At 49.4% G+C, this 23,614-nt stretch overlaps 1 long non-coding RNA gene across 1 annotated transcript in view; it reads left to right on the top strand.

The window, feature by feature from the left end:
- The window catches only part of LOC131840295 (uncharacterized), a 38,645-nt gene extending 16,543 nt beyond the window's left edge, over window positions 1-22,102 (top strand). The window contains exons 2-5 of the long non-coding RNA XR_009357309.1: window positions 17,262-17,492; window positions 17,893-18,086; window positions 21,192-21,367; window positions 21,577-22,102. This is a non-coding gene — a long non-coding RNA (uncharacterized LOC131840295). The remainder of the gene's footprint in view (window positions 1-17,261; window positions 17,493-17,892; window positions 18,087-21,191; window positions 21,368-21,576) is intronic.
- Window positions 22,103-23,614: the final 1,512 nt, after the last annotated feature.

The raw sequence follows: 23,614 nt of genomic DNA, 5'->3' as shown, positions 1-23,614 counted from the left end.
ATGGGGCTCGATCCCAGGACCCCAGAATCATGACCTGAGGTGAAGGCAGACACCTAACGACTGAGCCACCCGGGTGCCCCAAGTTTTTATTCTTTAAAGCACATTACAGATGCATACGCAAAACCCTTCTAGCCTCTCTCCAGTCCAAATCACTGGAGTTAATGATCATTCTACTTTGGGGTTATCATTTCCAGTCATGGTTTCATACAATTTCTCCATAGTTACTTACCTATAAGCAACATATTATAGCATGAGGTGTTTTGCATGCTTCTAAACTTGAGATACTGTGGCATCGTACTGTTCTTCATCATTCTTCAGCTTGCCTCTTTCACACAGCACTGTTTGCAAGCTTTGTATATGTAGCCCTGGTTTATTACTCTTGGTTGCTGTAGAGTACTCCAAAGATGAATATGCTACAATGTACCCATTATACTGTTGAAGGACATTTGTGTTGTGTCCAGTTTTTGGTTATTCAGACAGTCCCGCAAGAGACTGCACCTGTGGTTTTGGGCTACTGGTCACACTTGGGTCACTCTGGGGACTCACTGGAGAGGCTTCAGGGATGTAATGAGCATCTGCTGTCTGCTGGGTATGGCGAAATCCTAGCAGGGAATCCTCGTCACAACCCACAGAAAATTAATACTTCTTTACAAATAAGGAATGCAAGGCTCAGAAAGGAGGGTGAGTCACTTATCCACAGGATACAGGTAGTACATGGCCAAGCAGAAGGGCATTCTTTCCTGCCTCTAAGCTCCTCTGGCCTTGACCCTGTCCCTTCTTCCTCAGGGAACTCACAGCCTCAGCCTTGGGAGTGAGGGTGCAACTAGAGCTTTCCTGGGCTGGCGTTTCCGCTGGCTGGAACCACACCTGGACTTGGTGCTGCAGAGGGTCCTGTCTGTGCTCACTGTCTGGACTGGCTTGGCCCAGAGACAGAACAGATAGGTGTATGACGCTGGCCACTGGGCTGTTTGTGCTGAACATAGAGTCAGGCTTGTACCTGCTCTGGGGCTAGAGGTTCCTGGGAGGCAGGACCCAGTTTTCTCAGGCTTGGCAGAGCTCCTGTTCTGGCAGGGATTTGTAGGGGCCTGGACTTGCTGTCAGGAAACCTAGGCTCTGGGCAGGTCCTATATCTAACTTGCTGTGTGACAAGACCCAGGAAAGTCACTTAGACCCCTTGTGAAGTGAGATGATAGCCTCAGGGGGTGCTTATCTCATTCATGGAGGCAGCATTTTGCTTTTTACGTACCTGTCCCTCCTGGGCACCGTCCCAGGGAGGCTGTGAGAACACACCAGGTCTAGGGGGCTCTGGAACCTACATACTGAAGGGCTGGGCAGACGGAAAGTGTCGTCTCTCCAGGCAGACACCAGGGGGCGCGCTCATACCGTGTGATGCGGCCCGCCAGGAATTGGGCTGCCGGTGACACCCCAATCCCTGGTGTCTGGGCAGCCCGGGCAAACGCGCGGGAGGCAGCAAGGCTCTTTTTATGGGAGTTTAAGCTTTAAGATCAGTTTGGTATGCAGGCACCTCAGAAGCTCCAGGTAATGAAGCCCGAGCCGAGGAGGAGGAGGGGCGCAACACTGTGTCCCAAGGGGCTGTAGAGCACGGGTGGGGAAGGGAAGGAAGAAGGGATGCTGTGTGGGTGCCCACCAATGCTGCTCTCGGGCTGATGGCGTCAACACTTTATAACCCCGGGGAAAAACAAGCATTTTCCACCTCCCAGGCGAAAGAGTATAATGTAGAGTCAACTGCAGGAGATCCCCAAATGTCAAAAGGAAAAATACTTCATTTTTCCTCTGATTTCTCTCCAGACCTTGGAGAGGTGGGAACAAGGAAAGCGACCCTACCCCTACCCCAGCTGGGAAGTAGCAGTGCTTGTATAGGGGACCCATTCTTCTGCTCCTAGATCATAACATTTTCCAACCTCAAGTATCCAAGGTCCTTCTGTCCTGACAGTGTAGGTCCTTTTCTGATTCTAAAATTAATATATACATGATCCATAAAAATAAAGCAATACTGAAATTACCATTAAGAAAATGAAAGCCCTCCCATAATTGCTTAACAAAATAGTCACCGTGAACGGCACTTTTCACATTTATTTCTATTCTATACATACACTAACACACATATTTATTACAATGATCTTTACAAAAATCATTGACTCAAACAATAGCACTATTCTTTAACTTGCTTTATTTCTCACTTAGACATTGGACATACTTAAAGTCCATATTATCTCTCTGCCTTATTTATTTATTTATTCATGATAGAGAATGCAGGGGGAGGGGTAGAGAGAGAATCCTAAGTAGGCTCCACACCCAGTGAAAAGCCTGATGCTGTGCTCGATCTCATGACCCTGAGATCGTGACCTACGCTGAATCAAGAGTTGGTTGCTCAATGGACTGAGCCACCCAGGTAGCTCAGCTCTGCCCTACTTTTAATACTGGTTGTACAGCGCACTGATACACTTAACTGAGCCAGCCCACCACTGATGGACCTTAAGTTGTTTTTCCATTTCTCCTCATGACAAGTATTCTTACAGGCATTGTGCTCCCTGCAAGTTACTCTTTAGGAGAGATTCTTAAATGAGCACTTTCTAGGATGAGAGAGACACTCGTGTGAATGTTGGCTGATGCTGCACTGTGCTCCACAAGCTGACTATCTGGCCCGTGTGTCCACCCACAGTGCGGCCGAGTTCCTGATGGGTTTCGCCACAACCTCCCTGGAGGTGAGGCTGGAACCCTTCAACTCTTGGAACTGATGGTTGCCTGACGTGGTCACTTCTGGAGGTCTGGGCAGCTCGCTAAGGAACCTTAGGGGAGGGTGAAGAGGAAGGAGGGCCCACAGGTCAGGGAAGAGGATTTGTTTGTTGAATTCAACAATATCAATGGCATGAGAAAGGACTTCATAACTCCAACAAGAGCAGTGATTCTAAAGCGGCTTTACCTTCCAAGGGGTGGGGGTGGAGCAGAGGGTCTAGTTATTGGAGTGAGGCACCAGTGAGGGTCCCTGGGAGGGGAACCGTGTTACTCTTGAGGGAAAGGGGCCATGTCGGCACAGATGCCTCAGGGACCAGTCCACTGCTTTTTTCAAACTCTAGCATCTGTCTGGAGGTGGAGGGAAATTCTATGCTTGGCCATACCTCCCAGTTCCAAAGGAACATATAACCTGTCTTCGAAGGAGAAGACAGATGGCTAAGGCCCTTCACAGAGGATCCTAAGACCAAATCAGATGCTGAATTGGTTCAAAGGGCCTCTGAGCTGGAGAAACCCTGGGGGCTTTCTGGAGGAAGTGGTTGAAACATACATGTACCTTGGTAAATGAGCAGGATTTGGACGCTCTGAGAAGCTTGAGCAAAGGTCCGGGAACAGGAAAGAGCAGGGATTGAAGGTAAGTTGGGTGCGCAGGGCAGGAGAAGCTTTAGCTGGGGATGTGGCAGAGGCTGGTGTGGGGGGTGTCCTACGGACCGGGGTGCCTCCCCCACTGCGCTGGCCCGGGGTGCTCCGCCCTGGAACTACTGGCGCAGCCGCAAAGCTGCCAGCCCTCCGGGTGAGGGGCCCATCACTCTCTTCTTCACAACTCCACCTTTGGCTCTTTTTCCTTCTCCAAACCCAACCTGAGGTTCCTCACCTCACCTGACAGACGGTGAACTAGGGGTGCGGGAGATGCGAGGGTTAGTACCAGCCCTGGGAGGCAAATCAGGGAGGGTCAGGGTGTTGGTGCCTAGGGTTCCTCCACTCCCCTTTCCTCTTCCCCTTCCTCTGCCCTTTTCTTGCCTCGCGACCCCTCTCCGGGCCTGCTCTCTCCCGTACCCTCTTTCTCTCCCTTCTCGCCCCGTGACCTTTTGTTCCAAGCCAGTTTTCCGGGAGTTGGTCCTCCACGTGTGCGCTCATTAAGGAAAGGGTGCAAAATTCCTAACACGGGAAGAATTAAAAAATGCTTTGCTCCGTCTCCGGGTGCCTGTCTCCTCGGAGCGGCCCTGGCTGCCAAGCCTCTCCTGGGCGGGGCGCAGAGGTCCCGGTCGGCGGGGGAGAGGGCCCGGGCTCCCCCAGACCCCCACCCCGCCCCGCCCCTCCGCCCAGCCGCCAGCGGCAGAGTCACGGCCAGACCCGCGCCGCCGCGGGCTGAATCGAGCACGGGGGATTGAGGCTGCCGCCCCGTGTTTGTCCAGCGTCCGCCCCCGCCGCCGCAGGCCCTAATCTCTGATACACTTGCGAGTTGGTTTCCTGCCCCGGGGCCCCGGCTCCCCGAGCAAACAGGCCGAGCGCGGCGCTGCATCCGAAATGTGGCATTTGAGTCGCTCCGCGGGAGGAAAGCGGGAGCGCGGCCTGTCGGGGGTAATTGCCCTTCTCCGCCCCTAATCCTCCTGCCCGGCCCCTCCCGCCCGCTGCGGCCCATTGATTAGCGCCGTAGCCGCGGGCTCAGCCCAGTCCCGGGAGGAGCGCCCCCGCTCCGCACCCCGGGCCTAGGAGGCGGCAGGACCAGCTCCCCGCCCCTCACTCCCCGCGGCCTCACTCTCCAGCGGGGCTGTCTGGACTCGGAGGCGGAGAATGTCCTTGGAAAGGGCATTGAGGTTGCGGGGGTGGATAGGGGAGAGTGAGGTGGAGAGAGGAGAGGATCAGCCTCAACCTTGCCCAGGCACACCCCAGTCTGGGGAGGTGATACACCCCCTCCCCTCCAGACCACGCTGTCCGAAGCATGGTAAGGGAGGATCCGCAGGGGCCTGGCTGGACTTGATCCCCCGAGAGCTGACTGTGGAGCTGGGGGTTGACAGGTCCCTATGCACCCCAAACCACTGTCAGGCTCCCAGGGCTTCTGCGGGTGGCCAGGGCCCACTTCCTGTGGGTTGCCCCGAGGTGCGGGGGAGGGGGGGGTCTTGCAGCCGCCTCCTTCCAATGTTCAGTCACTGAACCTGGTGGTAGAGATGAAAGGAGTCCTGAGCCCAGAGCGCGCCAAGCGGAAAAACACCTCTCCTATTCGCCTATTCTGAAGTCCCTGAAAACGCCAGTGCAGTGGAAGAGAGAAATAGGGTCATATGGGAGCCTTTGGGGGCAAACCCACTGAAGCCTGAGAGATGGCCTCACAGGGACAGGACTGTTCTCAGCTGGGGAGAGTTTTCTTCCCTTTCACTTTCCAGCCTCCCATGCAGGCCTCCAGGATGCACCTCTTTCTCTCCCAGAACAGCCACCCCAGGCCAGGAAACCTGAGGCTTGACCTTCTGGTCTAGGCCCCTGTCTGGGCCTAGCAGACAGTTGGAAGCTTGGCTTCTCTGTGTCCTGGCAAGCCTTGTTGCTGTAGCCCTTTGGTGGGGATGGGGTCCAGGGAGCAGGGCCTCCTCCCACACCCTGAGGCCCAGAGAAGGAAAGCCAGCGCTGGGGGCAGATGCTGGGCTGGGGTAAGTAGAAGGCTGCAGGAATGGACACAAAAGCAGCAATGGAGGAGAGAAAGCAAGTGAAGAGGGCCAGACAGTGACCAAGCACCTCATGCCTACAGACCTCCCCTACTGTTAACACCCTTGTACAGAGCTGCGACCAGGGTGAGGGAGGTGAGGCACCCCAGAGGGCACAAATTTAAGTAGGTGCTCCCTTTCAACATTGTGCAAAGGCAGGGTCAGCACCCTGGAGGGAGCGCCTCCTTGCCTTACCCTGATCTCTAGCCTTCCCTCATTGCCCTAAGGGAGCACTCCCCCCAGCCACAGGGAGCCCCAGTCACTGCCTATCACCTGCTGATTTGCCTCCTAGCCAGGCACCACCTTGACATCATCCTCACTCTTCACCTGGTTGGCTTCGGCTGTCTCCCAGCTGGGATAGAGCTGCCCAAGATGGGGATTTCACCCCTCTGAGACAGTGCCCAGGCAGTCTACAGTGTGCCAAACAAAAATATTGCTGATGATTGAATAAATGACCCAGAATCTTCCATATTCCTCGCCCTAAGTCTGAAATTTTCCCTCTGGACATGGCCAGCCGCAGTGGCCACCCTGAGCTTGCTTGCTTTACCTTGAACCCCATTTAATCCTCAGGCCTTCTGCCTGAGCGTGAATTTGCACAACTGGTGTGTTTGTTCTCACATCCTCTGTTACTAAGCCCTGCTTCTCTCTCTAGCCAGACACTGACTCCCTGAGGACAGGGCGCAAGGCTGGCCTGGAATTCCTTATGTGGCCTGCAGCACTCCGCCCAGGGTGGCACTCAGTGTATGTGACATGTTGAGCACCTGGGGCCCTCCCACCCATCCGAAGACAGGACAAGTCCTCACGCCTTATTTCTGGTTGAGGCGAGGGTGATCAAGGTCACATGTCTCTACAGTGACAGAGCTGGGCTGAAGCCCGGAGCCTGCGTCCCAGGAGCAGGGGAATCTCCACCTGGTGTTGAATAATTGCATCAGGCATATTACGAGGGTGTAGTACTGCCTCATGTGTGTAGGTGGGGCTGGGGAGCCTCAACTTTCTCCTGTCATACCAGGTGCATGGCCACCAACTGCAGGGAATGTGATAGAGCACGCGCGAATGGGTGGGCGTGTATGTGATATCTGCTAGGGGTGCGTGTGTGGTGTCTGCTGTGTACGGATGTGTGTGTGTGCCTGGGGACGTGTGTGTGTGGTGTCAGTGGAGGGTGTGTGTGGATTCTGTTGGATCTGAGTGTAGGTTGGTGTGGGGGGGGTGTTGGCTGTGTGTGTGTGTGTGTGTGTCTGCTGAGTGTGGGCGTGTAAGTAGTATCTCTTGGGTTCTGTCTGTGTGTTTGTAGTGTTTGCTAAGGGTGAGGGTAAGTGGTATCTGTGGGGTGTGTCTGCAGAGCGTGTGCAGTGCTGGCTGGGAAGTCTGTGTGTAGTGTCTGCTCTGTGTGCATGTGGGTGGCTGTCGTGCCTGTAGGCTGTATTGTGATGCTGCCTTCCGGAAACTTCTGTGTAAAATGCCTGATGATATCCCCTGACCAGTTAGTTACCTTATGCCTGGGCAGAGGCTGCTGCCCCTGTGCCTGGGCTGGCTAGGGAGACATGCCCGGGGGGGCTGGGGGTCCAGTGACTCAGGAGGTCAGGAAGCTGAAGGACAGCAGTAATTGACATGACCAGGGTGCATGGAAACCCTAGCGAGGACAGGCACTGGCTTCAGTGAGTGGACAGAGGCAGCGCCTGAAGTCTCAACTCTATTGAATACAGAGGGCAAGGCCCCTGCACCACACAGATGCTGGGCAGGGAAGTGGACAGTACATGTCAAGTCTGGATCTCAATCCAGGCCACACATTCAGTCTCAGCACAATTCAGAAGGAGAAAGTGCTAGGAGAAGGCTGCACTCAGATGGTTGGGCAGGCAGGGCAGAGACGTGAGCCAGCTCTGGATGGGTAGCCCTATTGGCATCCTTCCATGCAGAGGTGGCTCCATGCACTGCTGGGCACAGGACTCAGTAAAGAAAGCAAGAGCAGGATCTCAGCCCCACTGCCCACCTGACCATGTACCCTTGTGCCATGTACAACCTGCCCAACCATACACAGTGACCCTGGGGCTTGGCCTGGGAACCTGCAACTTCTGCTTCTTCTGGAGCAAAGAAGATGTCCTCTGGGCTTTGGAGGGGAGGGAAAGCCTGACTGACTGGGGTGGGGATGGCTTTGCAGCAGGATGGAGGCCAGCTGCCTGGGCATACTCTCTTCTGGACTAGTCTTCACAGTGAAGGCAGGGCAGAAGGTACCAGCAATCCAGATACTTACTGCTCCACAGAGCGCCAGAATGGCCATTCATTGCCCACGGAAGACCTATGACAGGGAGGAGACTACAAAAGAAAGTAGCAAGATGGCTGACCAAAAAGAGCATTCAGAAAGGAGTCTGGTAGAGGAGAGAAGCCTCCCAACAGTAAACTGAGTCACCAAGATGACCCAGAACTAGATTTGTCACCCCTGACTACTAACTTCTTTCTAGTCTCATTTCTGTCATCCAGTTCAGAGGGTTGGGATAAAATGACTTTAAGGTTCTTTTCCCCATGACTTTGACACAGACATAACTTGCCCGGCCTGGGGCTGACCAGATGAGGGTCACACTAGTCCTGTCCCCATTCACAGGGAAATTGGAGGTGGGGTGGGGGTGAAGAAGGTGGATGGCTCAGGACAGCCTACGCCCAGACAGAAAACCCAGCCCAGAGTCCCATCTTGCCCTCTGGAATACTATGCTCATGTGTGAACAAAGACTTGAAAGGACTGTTATGGACTTTTAGCTCCAGGGAAGGCTATGCCTTTCTAACTCAATTCTAGGACTAAATTTGGAGCTGACATCTATAGACTTTCAGGGCTGAGATTCTGGGAAACTCTGGCCAAACTCCAGAGCTGATGAGAATAGTAGCCTGTGACTATTGTTTTGGTTATTGGGGCCTGGAGGACAGAGAAGGGCAAGAGGCAGAGAATTCGGGCCTTTGGAGGTGAGAGGAAAGTGGAGGAGAACAAGCTGACAGCCTTAGCGCCGAGGAGGGAGGAGGGAGCGAAGCAATATTTTTCACCCCTTCAGTAAAACAAACAAAAAAATTATTTCTATTTCCTTCTCTGAGATTAATGATAAACTGTCTGTCCCCTAAAAGAAAATGATAAAGACTCTAATTTTACTTGGAGGCTTAGAAATGCCATTTCTACGCAAAACAGGGAACCCATAATCAGACTTGAGCGGGGCAGAGCTTTGATGGAAAATGTTTTCCTCTCTCCCTCTATTTCTTCCCCTCCTTCCCCTCGCAAAGCAAGATGCCCGACAGCTAAGAACAATGCTCAATAAAGTGAAATAATATTTTAGTCAAAATAGGCCGAGACTGCTCCCAGCCAACTGTAAATTAGCATTTTGAGGGCAAATATGCAGACAATTTGAGATAATGAAGCCTGATTATTCAATCCAATGAATGTTAACTAGGGAGCAGAGGCTCCACTGCCTTATCTCACTCCCTTCGATTTATTTTTTTTAATCGTTTCACATTTGAACTCTTTATTTGTTTCTGTTTTATGCACCTCCTCCTTCACACACACACACACACACACACACACACTCCCCCTGCCTTCTTCCCCTCCTGTGCTCCTGCCTAGGCTGCTGAAGAGGACCGTGGGAGATGGCCTGTCTGTGCACCTGGGATCCCAGCCTGGCCTTCCGATCACCTCAGCAAGCCCCACGGAGCACCCATTGTGTGCATGGCCCTTTGTGGAGTCAGAGGGGACTGGGGGGGGGGCAGGGGCGACAGGCACTGAACAGGTGGATGACAAAGACCCTGCTTCTCTGAGCTTAGAGTGGGCCCAGGCTGTGGGGAAATCACACAGGTATATAAAGGAATGGGTCTTTAGTGTGTGAGGTGCAGGAATCTGGGATAGACAGGAAATCCAAAGAGCGGGAGGAATTCCTTTTGAGGTCTTCCACCCCCCCTCCCTGAAAAAGGCCCAGAGGGAGCTTCCTGCTGCCCATCCCCAGGAGTCGTGCATGACACTTTCCTTAAATTAGTCTTCATTCCGGGTGGGACTAACTTCATAGTTTGCTGGGACCAGTGCAGAATGAAAAGCCAGAGCCCCTGGTTAAAAAAATCATTGAGCATTTCCAGATGGAGACAGCAGAGCATTAAACCAAACATGGGGGCCTTCTTTTGAGCCTGGAGCCTGGGCAACTGTGCAGGCCATCCACCCATGCCACAGGCCCTGGCTCTAGGAGCGCCAGGTGGAGGTAATCTAAGCAGACTTTCTGGAGGAGGAGTGAGGCGGGAACCCCCAGTTCCTGAATACAGTGGCTGTTCTCCAGCCCAGATGTTATGTTTACTTAGTGGTGGAGAAAACAGCTTCCAGCTGGGCGAGGAACCCTCCAGGCTCTAGTGCTTACCTGGGCCTCAGCTTTCCCCTTCGGCCTCGGCCCTGCTCTTTCCCTCACCAGTGCCTGCCTCCCCCCTTCCGGCCCCTTTTCCTATGGGCTCCAGCCTCTGTGCGGGCCCTGCAGCTCCCCTTCCCTCTGTGCCCACTGAGCATCCCTCACAGTGTGTGCGCAGGAAGCCTCCTCCCAAACATGGCCTTACCCTGGTCTGCCCTCCTCCTCAGAATGCCCACTGCCACCACACCTCCTGCTCACAGCGGGCCTCGTTCACTATGTCCAGACCATTCAGTGTGTCTGTTCCTGCTGGGATCCTCACCTGGAGGCTCTTCTTTCAGCCCCCTCCTACCCCTCTGTGCCCCGCCCCCCGCCCCATCAACTCTGTTTCCTTCTCTCTCTTCACACTCAGCCAAAGAGCTCTGCTCTCAAGCAGCCTGGTTCTTCTGCCAGCTCTGCCCTTTACTGCCATGTGCTGTCGGGCGGGTTATTTCTGAGCCTTTGTTTTACCTGTGAGTACAGGGGGATGGACTCAACCCTGTCCCCTGAGGTGCACGGGAGGGGGGAGTGAGCTGGTACAGGGGGCCAGCCCTCTTAAATGTGCACATGTTAGCTTACCGCTCTGGGAGGCCAAAGCGTGTGCTGCCCATCTCAGAACTGCTGTGCCCTTTGGAGTCCTCGACATGTATGGTGTCCTGCAATCTTGTACAGTTTCTTCCACCTGGCTGAGTTTTCCCCAAGTGGTGTGGTGGGCACTGAGAACGGGCTCCTTCAGGCTCCCATGTTATCTCTTTTTTGGCTGGAGAGGTTGGAAAAGGAAAAACTGCATTTCCCAGAATCCGTTGCAGCTAGGGTTCTGGAAGTGAATAGGATTCCACCTCTCAGTTATACCATGATATCTGGAAGGTAGGGTATGAGAGCGAGGCTGTTTCCTGCCTCTGGTTGTTTCTGGTTCTTTGTTTTCTGCAGCAGCTTCCCATAATCCATTCTCTAGCTTCTGGGTGGCAGAAGGCAAAGACAGTGGTGACAATGGCAGTCGTGGCTCAATTCTGATTTTGTGATCTCTGCACTGCAGATACAGTGGTTTTAATACAGTGGTTTTAAACCAGGTTCAAACCAGCTCAAGGGATGGCTTCAGAGGGGGTAGTGCCACCAGGGTCAGTTCAGAATTCTTCTGGAAATCATTCCTGGGTGTTCAGGTTCCGGCCCCTCCAACAATGTTGAAAGTACCTGGTTCTCTGTATTAAATATCTCCTTATTTAAAATGCCCAGAGGGGTTTTCTACAGAGCCTTGATAGGAACAGGTTCAAACCAGGCCTTTTTTTCCTCCTAGACACCCACAGCATACCACCTAATGTAGGTCTCCTCCTAAAGAAAACATCATACCAGCAGACCTAGCCTCATGATCGGCCTCTGAGCTGCCCAGCTCATGTGCTGGTCACTGGCATTCATTCCCTGCCCTTCTCTGCTCTGTTCTGCATGCAGGGAGCACCCCCACCCAACCATGGGTTACATGTCTCAGGCTTCTCTGTCCCCTGGTTTCCTGTTGGGTCCAGCCAAGGCAAGACACTGGAGGGCAGGAAGAAGGAAAAGGCCAGAGTATTTCATGTCTTCTCTCTCTTTGCTGACAGTGGCATCTAATCTGTGCAGCCAGCTTCTGCCAGACACTCCCCGCAGATGGCTCCAGCCCCCAGTTCTTGGCCCTTCCAAGTCATAGCTCTGGCCTGACGGGTCCCAGCTCTGGGCTCTGGGCTCTGGGAGTCACCCTCCCCTCCAGTGTCCGGGTCCAGGAGTAGGAGCAGCTTCTTGCAACCTTTCTCCTTGAAGTTGCCTTACCTTCCGCTTCCCAGTTCTCCCCACATTCCTGTGACTGGATTATCAAATTAAATCCCCTCCAAAGTGAGCTACCTGGTGTGAGTGGGTTTCCTGACACTGTGCTCCCCAGACATGCCACGCCAGTAGTGGGGCCCCTGAGCCACATCTGCCCTCCTCACCGAAGCAGCCTGCCCTGGCCCAGCCTGAGGAAACATCTGGGCAGAGTCCTTCAGGGTCCCATTCCCCTGCTGGGGAGTGGGGGGGTGGGGGAGGAGCCAGGGTGAATGGCAGCTTTCGCCAACACCTCACTCTTCTCTTCTCTTCTCGACATGTTTACTCACAGGCTGTCTGGAAAGTGAGAATCCTCCCTAATGGATGTTTCACCCAATTAAATAATTAACTCAGAGTGTTGCTAAGCATCCTTAGCAAATGTCTTCCAGTCCTGGAGGCTTCCTCATGCCAGGCCGTGGCTGCTGCCAGCCGGGGCCTGGCCAATACCCACACAGAAGAGGCTGGCGGGAGGAGCCAGGAGGCTGGGGGGGGCGCCCAGTGTTTCCAGACCCTGAGGGAGACAAGTGCCCTGGGGAGGGAAGGGCAGGAGGGGTGCTTAGAATAGGGAGGCTGAAGCTCATAGGAGGGGCAGTAGGCCATGGCGTAAGGTGTCTATAGGGGAGAGGCTAAGTATGTTAAGGTTTATTCATACAGGTTCTATGAACCTGAACCAGAACCGAATCATTGCCTACTACCCACTCAGTCCTTAAAAGAGATGAATGTGGGATGGGTAGCAAAAGATCCAAGATATGATAAGTGGGAAAAAATGTAGATACCAATGCATACAGTTTAACTCAGTATTAGTAAAAATAACATGCACATGAATGCACGTACCTGCATGTCTATGAAAGAGAGCCAGAAGGAAGCACACCACACTGCTTCCGGTGGGGGGTGGAGGGCTGAGCCCGGAGTGGAGTGAGGAGAGGTGAGCGTTCCCTCCTACTCTCTGTGCTCCTGAAATGCTGGACTCTTACAACCAGAATATATTCTTCTTTCATTTCTACAATTAAAACAAACAAACAAACAAAAAATGTAATGAGGACTACTGTTAGAAATAAAAAAAAAAAAAGCTATGTTTAAAAATATGGCACAGAGGGAGGATGTAGGGGTTATTATAAATCGAAGACAATGGATTCTTAACCTTAGATTACTGAATCAGTATTTCCCAATCATTTTGGCCTCATGTCATAGTGAGAAGTTCATTTTTAGCAGATCCCAGTACATGTGTGTGTGTGTGTGTATATATATATATATATATATATATATTTGAAATAGAAATTCCACAAAATGATGTTTGCATTTGGTACATATCCTGCAGCTTAGTATTTTCTATTCTTTCCTAATTTTCTTTTAGAAATACTAGTTGTGAGCCTCCAAATAGGTTTCGTGAGTATTAATGGGTTCCAGGCTAGTGTGGAAAACACAGCCTAAACTGATGGGTCTCTTAGGAAAGACTTGGCCATCAGGTCCTCTGGCACCCCTTCCCCCAGGGAGAGATTTTCTTCACTGGCAGGACCACGAGAAGGAGGAAGGCCACGCTGGCTGGGTATGCTACCAGCCCACGGGTCTGTCTTGGACCCGTTATGAACCAGAATTAAACCATTATGAACCAGAACCGAATCACTGCCTACTACCCACCTAAGAAAGACAGGAAGAAATGAGGAAGGAAGGAGAAAAATGAGGGAGGAAGGAAAGAGGTAGGCAGGGTGGGAGAGAGAGAGAGAATCAAAAATTTCCACATGAGGGAGATCATCTCCACTGGAATAGCCCAGTCTTGAAGATGGAAACCAAATCCTACCAAAGTTCAAAACTCAAGTCCTCAGTGCTAGCAGTGTGGTCTTGGTCAAGTTTCTTAATCTCTCTGCCTCTCAGTTTCTTCATCTGTAAAGTGGGCCTAGATAAAAATACCTCCTTCCCTCAAGGAGTTGTAAAGCCCAAATGGGTGAGTACATACAGAGCCCTAAGAACAGTGCCAGTGGTACGTGTAGGCTTTTACTGTTCTGCTTTCCCTCTTGACTGCTCCTGCTATGGAGGTGGGGCAGGGGGGAAGTGCTTTGGAGGTCAACTGCCTGCAGAAATGAATGAAATCTGGGAGAGCCCATTTCCACCCTCTCCCCTTGGCAGGGCAGTGGGCTGGAGCCGTGGGGTTGAGGGGAGATGGAGTGTGGCAGGCTCTGATGGGGCTGATAAGCCACGGCTCCCGCTCCCTTGTGACTGCGCCATGGGGGCTTGGCCCCTGCCCTTGACTCTACCACTCCCACACACTCCCAGAGCCAGAATTATCTCTGCCATCACCGCCCCCAAGCCAGTCCCACCTGCCCCCTGACCTCAGTGGCAGGGGTGGGAGACAGACATCCGCTGTGGATTCCGGAATGGCTCACCCCACCCTCTGGCTACCAACCCAACCTCCACCATCACGAAAGTGGGGCTACTGCTTCTCACCTGGTCTGCACCTGGGCACTCCTCCCCTGCAGCAGGTGTGCAGCTGTGGCCAGCCTCCCTCCTCCCTTCTCCAGCCCAGGGAAAACCTCCTTGAAGCACCTGGCTCCCTGAAAGCCCTTTCTGTGACCCAGGTTCCTACGCACAATCCGCACCAGTCTTATCTCGGCCTTCACTGGGCCAAGGCCAGCGTCTTCAACTTGGTCATCCAAATATCAGGGCATGGTGCTATCTATTTAGAAACCTGGAAACCGCATCCAGAAGTGTTAAAAGTAACCTTCTGAGCAGCCATGTTTCTTCTTTTAGAATTAGAGCGGAGCAAAACAGTATACAGTAAATGGATACTTTCTGATATACAGTTGTATGAGTTTTGGCAAATGCTCAGAGCCCGGAGTCAAGATATAGAACACTCCCATTGCCCTCCAAAATTTCCTCCTTCTGTCTTCTTTTAATGAGCTTCCCCTCCACCCAACCCCTTACAATCACTCTTTTGTACTTCTTCCCTGAAGTATTGCCTTTTCCTTAAATGCCCTGTACTTAGAATACTAGAGCAGGTAGCCTTTGACGGTGTCTTCTTGCACCCAGCATAATGCACGGGAGGTTATTCGTGTGGTTGCGTGCGTCAACAGTGTGTTCTTTTTGATGGCTAAATAGTATTCTATGGCATGGGTGGACCACAGCTCACCTATCCCTTAGAAGTTCATAGGTATTTGGACACTTTCTGATTGGGGCTATAATTTAAAAAGCTGCTATTTGGACATTGGTGTACAGGTTTTTGTAAGAGTGTGTTTTCACTTCTCTTGGGTAAATACCTAGGAGTTGGGTGGCTAGGTCATATGCAATTTATTTCAAAATAAAGAGAGAAAATCTCCTTCTTAGTCCTCTGGCTCTCCAGGAAACCTCCCTTAACTTTTTCTTTGTGTTTTTCCAAAAGGGTGTATGAGTGTGTGTGTGCATGCATGAGAAAGAGAGAGAGAGAGAGAGAGAGGGAGAGAGAGAGGACATACAATCTTTAAAAAAAAAACCCCACAAATGATCAGATAATACACATAATTTGCTTTTGTTGCCTTTTTCACTTAATGGATCTCAAAGATTTTTACTTTCTTAATTCATATGCTTGATTCATTCTTTTCTGTAGCTACATAGTGTTCCATACCTGGGTGTACCCTACTTTATTTAGCAAACACGTATTGATGATTTCTGTCTTTGAAATTACCATGTTGTCATGAACATCCATGAATGTGTTTCTTGTGCCAGTGTTGAGACAACTGTAGGATAACTCACAGGTTGGGTTCTTAAAAGAACACTATACACCACAGTCACTGGTGGCTCCCTTCCTCGGCCCATAGCATTATGACCTGTGTCCCCACCCCACCAGGGAAACTGCTCTCACCAAGGCCGCCACTGGCCTTCATCCCTCGACCTCCTGGATTCTCTGAGGCAGATAATGTTGCTGACTCCATCCTTCTGTTTCAAACATTCCTCTCCAGGGCTTCTGGTCTCTCTTGGTTCCCCACCTCTCTCATGGTATCTTTCCTGTTTTCACTCCCCCCAGCCCTGTTGCAGACATTCAGCAGGATCCACTGGTGTCTCTCCTGCCCCCACATCTTCGGCCGCACTTGCTTCCAGGTAGCTCCCACTTTCTGTCTGCAGTCCTGACCTCTGTTCTCAGTTGTCAGTTTCCGGACCACACTGTGCGATGGACACCCCAGACCTAACGCAGCATCTCACAACTCTCCAAAGCTTGTCCTAACCTGCCTGCCCTGGCTTTATATATGGGTCTGCTATGCTGCCAGGAAACTGGGAGATCTAGTGTCCCCCTTTCATGCACAGACATGCACTGTATCCCCTCACTCTTTTCTTCCATTAATTATTCACCAAAAGTTGTCCTTCTCATAGTTCTTCCTCTTCTAATCCGAGGACTGATTACACCCTGCATCTGTGCTTCTCATAACAATGTGCCAGGGACTGTGCAAGAATTACCAGTCAGATGCACACTCCACCCCATAGCATCTTATAAGAAAGATGCTATTAGCCTTTTAAAGCTCAGATTCAGTAACACATCTAGGAAGTAGTGGACCCGGGGTTTGGCCCGCCACCCCACCAGCCATCCAGAGCCTGTGCTTGTGACTATACCACTGTACCTTCTTACTCACCGAGACTGTCTTATTATGGATCATCTGGCCCCCAGACCTTACCAAGTCCAACTGTCACTCAGCTCACAGACTGATCTTCCTAAAATACTGCTCTAATTACACCACAGCTCTGATCAAATAAGTGACTTCACTGCCTCTAAATAGAGCCCTGATGCCAGGCTTGCCACTCAAGGCCCTCTGCGCCCTGGGCCCAATCTGCCCATCCCCACCCCCCACGTGCACACAAACCTCCAGCTGTTCTGGTGTATCTTCTCATTCCCACATGTCCATCCTGGCTCACACATGACCTTGCTGGGGGTGTCATCACCCCTCTTCTCAACCAGATCTGTCCCCTCCCTTATGGCTTAGGTAAATGCCACCTCTTCCAAAGTTCCCCACATCACAGAGAAAATACTACCTTAAAAAGGGAATGCCCTCAACACTTGCCCCAGAACTTCTTCTCTCCTTTAACTTCTCTCCTCTTTAACATGAATTCCAGCCTCTGCTCCCACTCCAACCAGTCTTATCTTCCCAGAGATCTCATTTTAGAAATTATGCTGGACTGAAACCAGTTTGACCAAAATCAATCTGAACAGAATACCTATTTTTTTAAAAAAGATTTTTATTTATTTATTTCACAGACAGAGATCACAAGTAGGCAGAGAGCAGACAGAGAGAGAGGAGGAAGCAGGCTCCCTGCTGAGCAGAGAGCCCGATGTGGGGCTCAATCCCAGGACCCCGGGACCATGACCCAAGCTGAAGGCAGAGGCTTTAACCTGCTGAGCCACCCAGGCACCCCCAGCATAACAAAAAAAAAAAAAAAAAAAAAAAAAGAATATTCCAGAGTCATTTAAAACTCAATTTCTTTATGTTTGGATAATGAATAGGTTTACATTGTTAAAAATTCTAAAGATAAAAAGGATACAAAGTAAAATCGCCCCCTTCCATCTCCCAGTCACCTGATTTTTTTTTTTCTCACAGGAAACAAACATTATTAGTATCTTTTTTTTTTTTTTTTTCAGATCTATTTTGTGGGGGGACTTTCTCCTCGAGTGTGGGCTGGACTTCAGGGCTTATTTGTGGTGTAGACTTCCAGGACTAGGGAAGCCTCCCCCCTTGCCATGCTCTCACAACACACTTGAGTTGCCATGTCGCAAGCACCCTCAAGTAGCCTCTGGAGAGACAAGGAACCGAGGTCTCCTGCCAACAGCCACATGAGGGAGCCATCCTGGAAGAAGAACCTCCAGCCTCGGGTGAGCTTTCAGATAATCACAGTGCCCACCAATATTTGACGGCAACCTTGTGAGATACCATGAGCCAAAACCTCCCCAGCTGAGCTATTCCCAAATTTCTGGCCTACAGAAATGGTGTGATAACACAGAAGTTGCTTGTGTCTCCCAGCAGTCACCAAGAACTCTGACTTCTCTAATACTGAACCATTGTTCCCAGGGGAGAGATACGTATTTAGGTCTTGTGAGCCTCTGGTCACATTTTCAACTGATCAGTATATAACCTTGTTCCATGTGTGTTTCTGTTTAAGAACACCATATTTAATATATATATATTATCAATTTGTTAACGTTGAACTCATGGCCAACAGCACTATAATTTATGGATGAACAAGGGTTATCTAACACACATTTTTTCTGTAAGCTTCCTCGTGCTGAAGACCGTTAGATGGAGCCTAAGCACCATACTTGGGGGCTATTTTGTTGGAAATCACCCATAAAAAGTACAAAAATGTGAAGAACATGGCACTAAGAAGACTGTGACAAGGGTACCCGTTTACAGTAGGAGAGCTGAAACAAGAAGGGGGAGCATCAGCTGGTTCAGTCTCAGCTGGGAAGGTGAGTATAAATTTCTCCTTGCTCAGAGCCTAGCTGCTGAAAAGTATTTTCAAGTATTGATTTTGGGCTTATAAATTAATTTTAGCAAGTGGGTAAGTTCACAAATACAGAATACATGAATAATGAGGACTAACTGTAAATATCTGTTGTTTGAGGCTACTAAGAACTGGGGTACTTTGCTCTGCAGCAGGAGGGATATAAAACACTTACCCTAATATACATGCTGTGATCCCAGTTCTTGCCAAATAATGATATAAGCATAGAAAAGGATTTGGAACCAAAAATACAAATATGAGTGACTTTGGGTAAGTGGAATTATGGGTGTTTTTTGAGAGCCATTGTCTGATGGTATATTCTGATTTCTCCTGAAGTAAGTATGTATTACTTTATGATAAGAAAACATAGCAAGACATTTAAAATTATCTTGTTACAGGTTGTGTTTGTTTCAATTAGTTACCTATTATCAGACAATGATTTTGCAGTAAATCCCATATTGTTAGACATTCATATGACATAACCAATCCCTTCTTGGATATTTAAGTAGTTCCATCCCATCTCAAACCAGATTACTTTTGGATCAAAATTTTTGGGGCCACATGTTATAGTTCCTATTCTATCACTCTCTGTGGTCCTTTATCTTTAACCTCCACTCTTTGATTCCTTCCCAATCCTTGCTCTGGTTTTTCCCATTAAAACAAACAACCCTCTTCTTTCCCCAAAAAGCTACATTCACAGCTTCCCTTTCCTTACCCCCAAACTCTTGGTCCACTGTGGTACACCTTGTGCTGTATCCATTCAGCAAAAGTGTTCCCCCATGTCCTGTGGCTACATCTAATAGATACTCCTTGGGTCCTTTATTGCCCTAGGATTTTCTGCTTTTGCTCCCTCCCTGTCTCTTCTGGGTTTCCACACACTGCCTCCCTTTCTCCCTGTCTTCCTGCTCCTCGGTGGCCCCTTTAGAGCCAGCGCTCTTGGGCCTTGGTCCTCTTCCCTCCTCATTCTACACCCGCTCCCCGAGGAGCTCCCTTCCCCCCTCGGCTTCAGTTACACCTGTATGTTGAGGGCTTCCATCAGGCCCCGTCAGCTGTCTGGTGTCGAGCCTGAACTCCCACCTGTAGGTCAGCTGTCCTCCGGGCCTCTCACTTGGATGTCTCAGAGTCACGACACCCGGCTCGCCCCCACAAGGCCCATCATCCCCCTCCCCTAGTCTCTTCAGCTTCTTCTTCCCTTCCCTGTCGCCATTCCAGTCTCTCATGTGAGGAGCTTGGGAGTTACTTCCTGTTCCTCAGACTCCTCAAAAGTGCCTGACACTCAGGAGCGTTCAATTCGTATTAATTTTATGACTTAATCAACCACCAAGCCCAGCTTATTCCACCTTTTGAGTGACTGTAAAAACTGTGGGCCTCCCTCCACCACCTTCTATTGTCTGTTATTTCTGTTTCTCCATTACTCTGTGGGCCCTATCTCGGAGGCGGCAGAGCTGTGAACCCAGGACACCGGAATAAGATGCTGTGAGAGTGTGAAGTCCAGCCTGCTCTCTGGGCACCAGGCAGTGGGACCTGGCACAGAGCAGCCCCATCCTCCTCCATCCAAGGGGAAGGGGTGCCATTGAAGCTGCCTATCCTCAGGGCTGCCTCCAAAGGGGCATTTCTTTCTAGACACTGAAAAGCAAGATGAGATCCATCCCTGTCCAGTGTCTGGTCCAGCAGGATGCACATCCACCTTACACTGGGTCTGGATGACTGAGCCCAAGAGAAAAGGGACTCCTGCCTTCGGGAGGTCCCATGCCAGCTGTGAGCTCGGACAGGAGGGAGAAGCAGCGAGGGAGAGGAGTGGAGGAGCGGTGTGCATGGTGAAAACAGGGCGGCAATGAGGATGGTCAGGGTCTGCTCGCCGACCTCCCCAAAGGGCAGCCATTGCTGACTGGGGCAAAGCGACCTTATCCCACCAACACACACGTCCAAGAAGCCCCGCGTTCAGGCCAGCCACTCTGGGAACGTAGCCGCTGGAAGGAATTGTAGTTCTCCAAATGACCAGCAGAGGGCGAGCTCAGTTCGCCTCTGCTCCGTGCGGGGCGGGGTGTGTGAGGTAAGCTCTGAGGGGAAGGTTCCCAGAAGCCACAGAATGTGGGGAGCGAGTATGAGGGAGATATGAGCTGACTTCCACGCTTCTCTCATGTATGACGTCCCAAACTCATGAATAGAGGAGAGGAGAGGTGGGGTGGTAGTCAGGCAAAGCGAGTGGGTTTTGAACCTGTGGAATGTGACCTCCTGTGGGAGATGTGTACTGGGAAATTAGGACACAGTTCTGGAGTGATGAGGGAAGACTGGAGTTAAATAAGCAGATTTGGGGTCACAGGGCAATGGTGCAATGCCTGAAGTATTGCCCATGGAGCATGAGCAAGAATTATTTATTTATTTGACAGACAGAGATTACAAGGAGGCAGAGAGAGAGAGAGGAAGAAGTAGGCTCCCTGCTGAGCAGAGAGACCGATGTGGGGCTCGATCCTGGGACCCTGAGATCATGACCCGAGTCGAAGGCAGAGGCTTTAACCCACTGAGCCATCCAGGTGCCCCAAAATATACTATTTCTGATGAAAACTAGAAACTATAAAATACAGTGCATATACACTTAAAATAGTTAAAATGGTAAATTTTATGTTATGTGTATTTTATACAATAAAAAATAAGAAATGCGATAGGATTTAAATTAATTTTTTTAAAAAGTTGCACCACCCATGAAGAAAACTCTTAAGCATTGCTTGAAAGAAGAAAAGTGAAATAAATGAAGAGACACACCATGTTCCCAGATGCTGTTATTGTTTGGTATTTTAAGTCTGTTTTTACGCCCTGCGACCTAGACATGACTGGAATTATTTTATATGGGCCACATGACCCACATGTTTACCGATTTCTCTGTTCACCTTTCCTTCTTAAGTCTCTGCCTTTCCTTCTAGGATTATTTTCCTTCTTCCTGAAAGAACATTCTTCAGCAGTCTCATAGTACAGATTTACTAGTGCTGAACTCGGTTTTTGTTTATCTAGAGATGTCCCTAGTTCACCTGGTTCTTCTTTTTTTTAAAAAAAGATTTTATTTATTTGTCAGAGAGAGAGAGAGCACAAACAAGAGGAGCGGCAGGCGGAAAGAGAAACAGTCTCCCCGCCGAGCAAGAAGCCCAACGTGGAACTCCATCCCAGGACCCCAGGACCATGACACCGAGCGGAATGGCAGACGCCTAACTGACTGAGCTACTCAGACATCCCTCACCTGGTTCTTCAAAGGTAGTTTTGCTGAATATATAACTATTGTGACCGTTACTTCCTCCTAATCCTTCAGTATATTATATTGCTATCTTCTCTATTCCACTCTTGCTGTTAACAAATCTTTGTCAGCTTAACTGCTGTTTATTTGTGGGTGATATGACTTTCCTTTCTGATGGCCTTTAAAAAGTTGTGGTTTTTTTTTGTTTTTTTTTGTTTTTTTTTTTAAGGAGAATTTCAAATGCACCCCAAAGTAGAGAGAAGAGTTTAATGAACTTCCACATTTCTAACACCTGGCATCAACATTTAACAATATTTTGTCAACAGTGTTTCCTCTAATCTATCTCCCCTCCCTGAGGCATATTTTGGTTTTGTTTATTCTGGAGCCTTTAAAGCAAATTCCATGGGTGCCTGGCTGACTTAGGCGGTAAAACATGTGACTCTTGATCTCAGGGTGGTGAGTTCAAGCACCATGTTGGATGTAGAGATTACTTAAAAAAAAAAAAAAGTTAAAAAAAGAAAGCAAGGGCGCCTGGGTGGCTCAGTGGGTTAAGCCGCTGCCTTCGGCTCGGGTCATGATCTCAGGGTCCTGGGATCGAGGCCCGCGTCGGGCTCTCTGCTCAGCGGGGAGCCTGCTTCCTCCTCTCTCTCTCCGCCTGCCTCTCTGCCTACTTGTGACCTCTGTCTGTCAAATAAAAATAAATAAAATCTTAAAAAAAAAAAAGAAAGCAAATTCCAGATATATCTATATCTATATCTATATATATATATATCAGACTGTGTCCTTGATAGTTAATGATCTTTTGCTTTATTTCTATGTTAATCTCTTAATATCATCTAATTCCTCATGCATGTTCAAATTTCTCTGATTGTCCCTGAACTTTTTACAGTTGGTTTGCTTGACTCAGCATTCTGGCAAAATGCTGTCATAGCTGCACTCCTATTGCATTATGCTAAGAGGCACATTGTGTTTGGGTTATTGTGCTTTGATGTTAAATGCATCCATTACTGAATTAGAGGGTGTGAAGTGGTGATTTCCTTCTAATTCTGTTATTCCTTATCCATTTATTAGATGGTATTAATCTATTAGAAATTTCTCATCAACTCATTGATTGAAATGCAGTTGATGTATCAAGGTAATTATTGAGGGTGTGTGTGTGAGATTATCAAATTATGGAAGTTTGTATATTTCACGTGCTCAATATGCAATCATTATTACTTATTATGATTTCTTTTTTTTTTTAAAGATTTTATTTATTTATTTGACAGAGAGAGATAACAAGTAGGCAGAGAGGCAGGCAGAGAGAGAGGAAGGGAAGCAGGCTCCCTGCTGAGCAGAGAGCCTGATGCGGGACTCGATCCCAGAACCCTGAAATCATGACCTGAGCCGAAGGCAGCGGCTTAACACACTGAGCCACCCAGGCGCCCCACTTATTATGATTTCTAATGTGAGATTATCCCATCTTTAGCAAGTATTCCTTCAGGTTGGCTTCTGTATCTTTTAACATTACTCTGGTAGTTATTGACAATTTTATTACTTTAAGAGTTAATGAAATCTCCCAGGTACATCTTGTATATTTCCTGTCCTAGAACTGGAATCAGCCATTTCTCCGGGGAACCTCATTCTTTTTAGTGAGAAATGGTATTTAGAGAGCAAACTTTGGTTGTTGAGGGTGCTTATTGCTGCTGGGTTGTCACATATACAGAGAACAGAGCTGGAAAATGCCTATTGTACCTATTATTTAGAAAGAAAAATAAGGCATGAGTTCATATTGATGTTTCCAATTCAATTTTAAGATTACAAAGGTTTTTAACCAAACTTAAAACAATTTTTTTCAGGGGCGCCTGGGTGGCTCAGTGGGTTAAATCCTCTGCCTTTGGCTTGGGTCATGATCCTAGGGTCTTGGGATGGAGCCCCACATAGGGCTCTCTGCTCAGCAGGGAGCCTGATTCCTCCTTTCTCTCTCTGCCTGCCTCTCTGCCTAGTTCTGATCTCTATCTGTTAAATAAATAAAATCTTTAAAACAAAACAAAACAATCTTTTCATCTCTGGCTGCTTTTACAACTCTCCCTTTGTCTTTAGTATTCTTCAGTGTCCTTATAAGCATTTGGGGCAGATTTCTTCTTATTTATCCTGTTTGCTATTATGTTGTGCATCATGTATTGTAAGTTCATTTATTTCATCAGTTCTGGAACACTCTTCCTTTTTCTCTTCCTATATTGCTTCTATTGCATTCTTTCCATAATGCCCTCCTGCAATTTTAATTA

This window comes from Mustela lutreola, chromosome 9 (genome assembly GCF_030435805.1).
Source record: "Mustela lutreola isolate mMusLut2 chromosome 9, mMusLut2.pri, whole genome shotgun sequence".
NCBI lineage: Eukaryota > Metazoa > Chordata > Mammalia > Carnivora > Mustelidae > Mustela > Mustela lutreola.
Note: the sequence above shows the minus strand (reverse complement) of the source record. Positions and strands in the feature narration are given on the sequence as shown.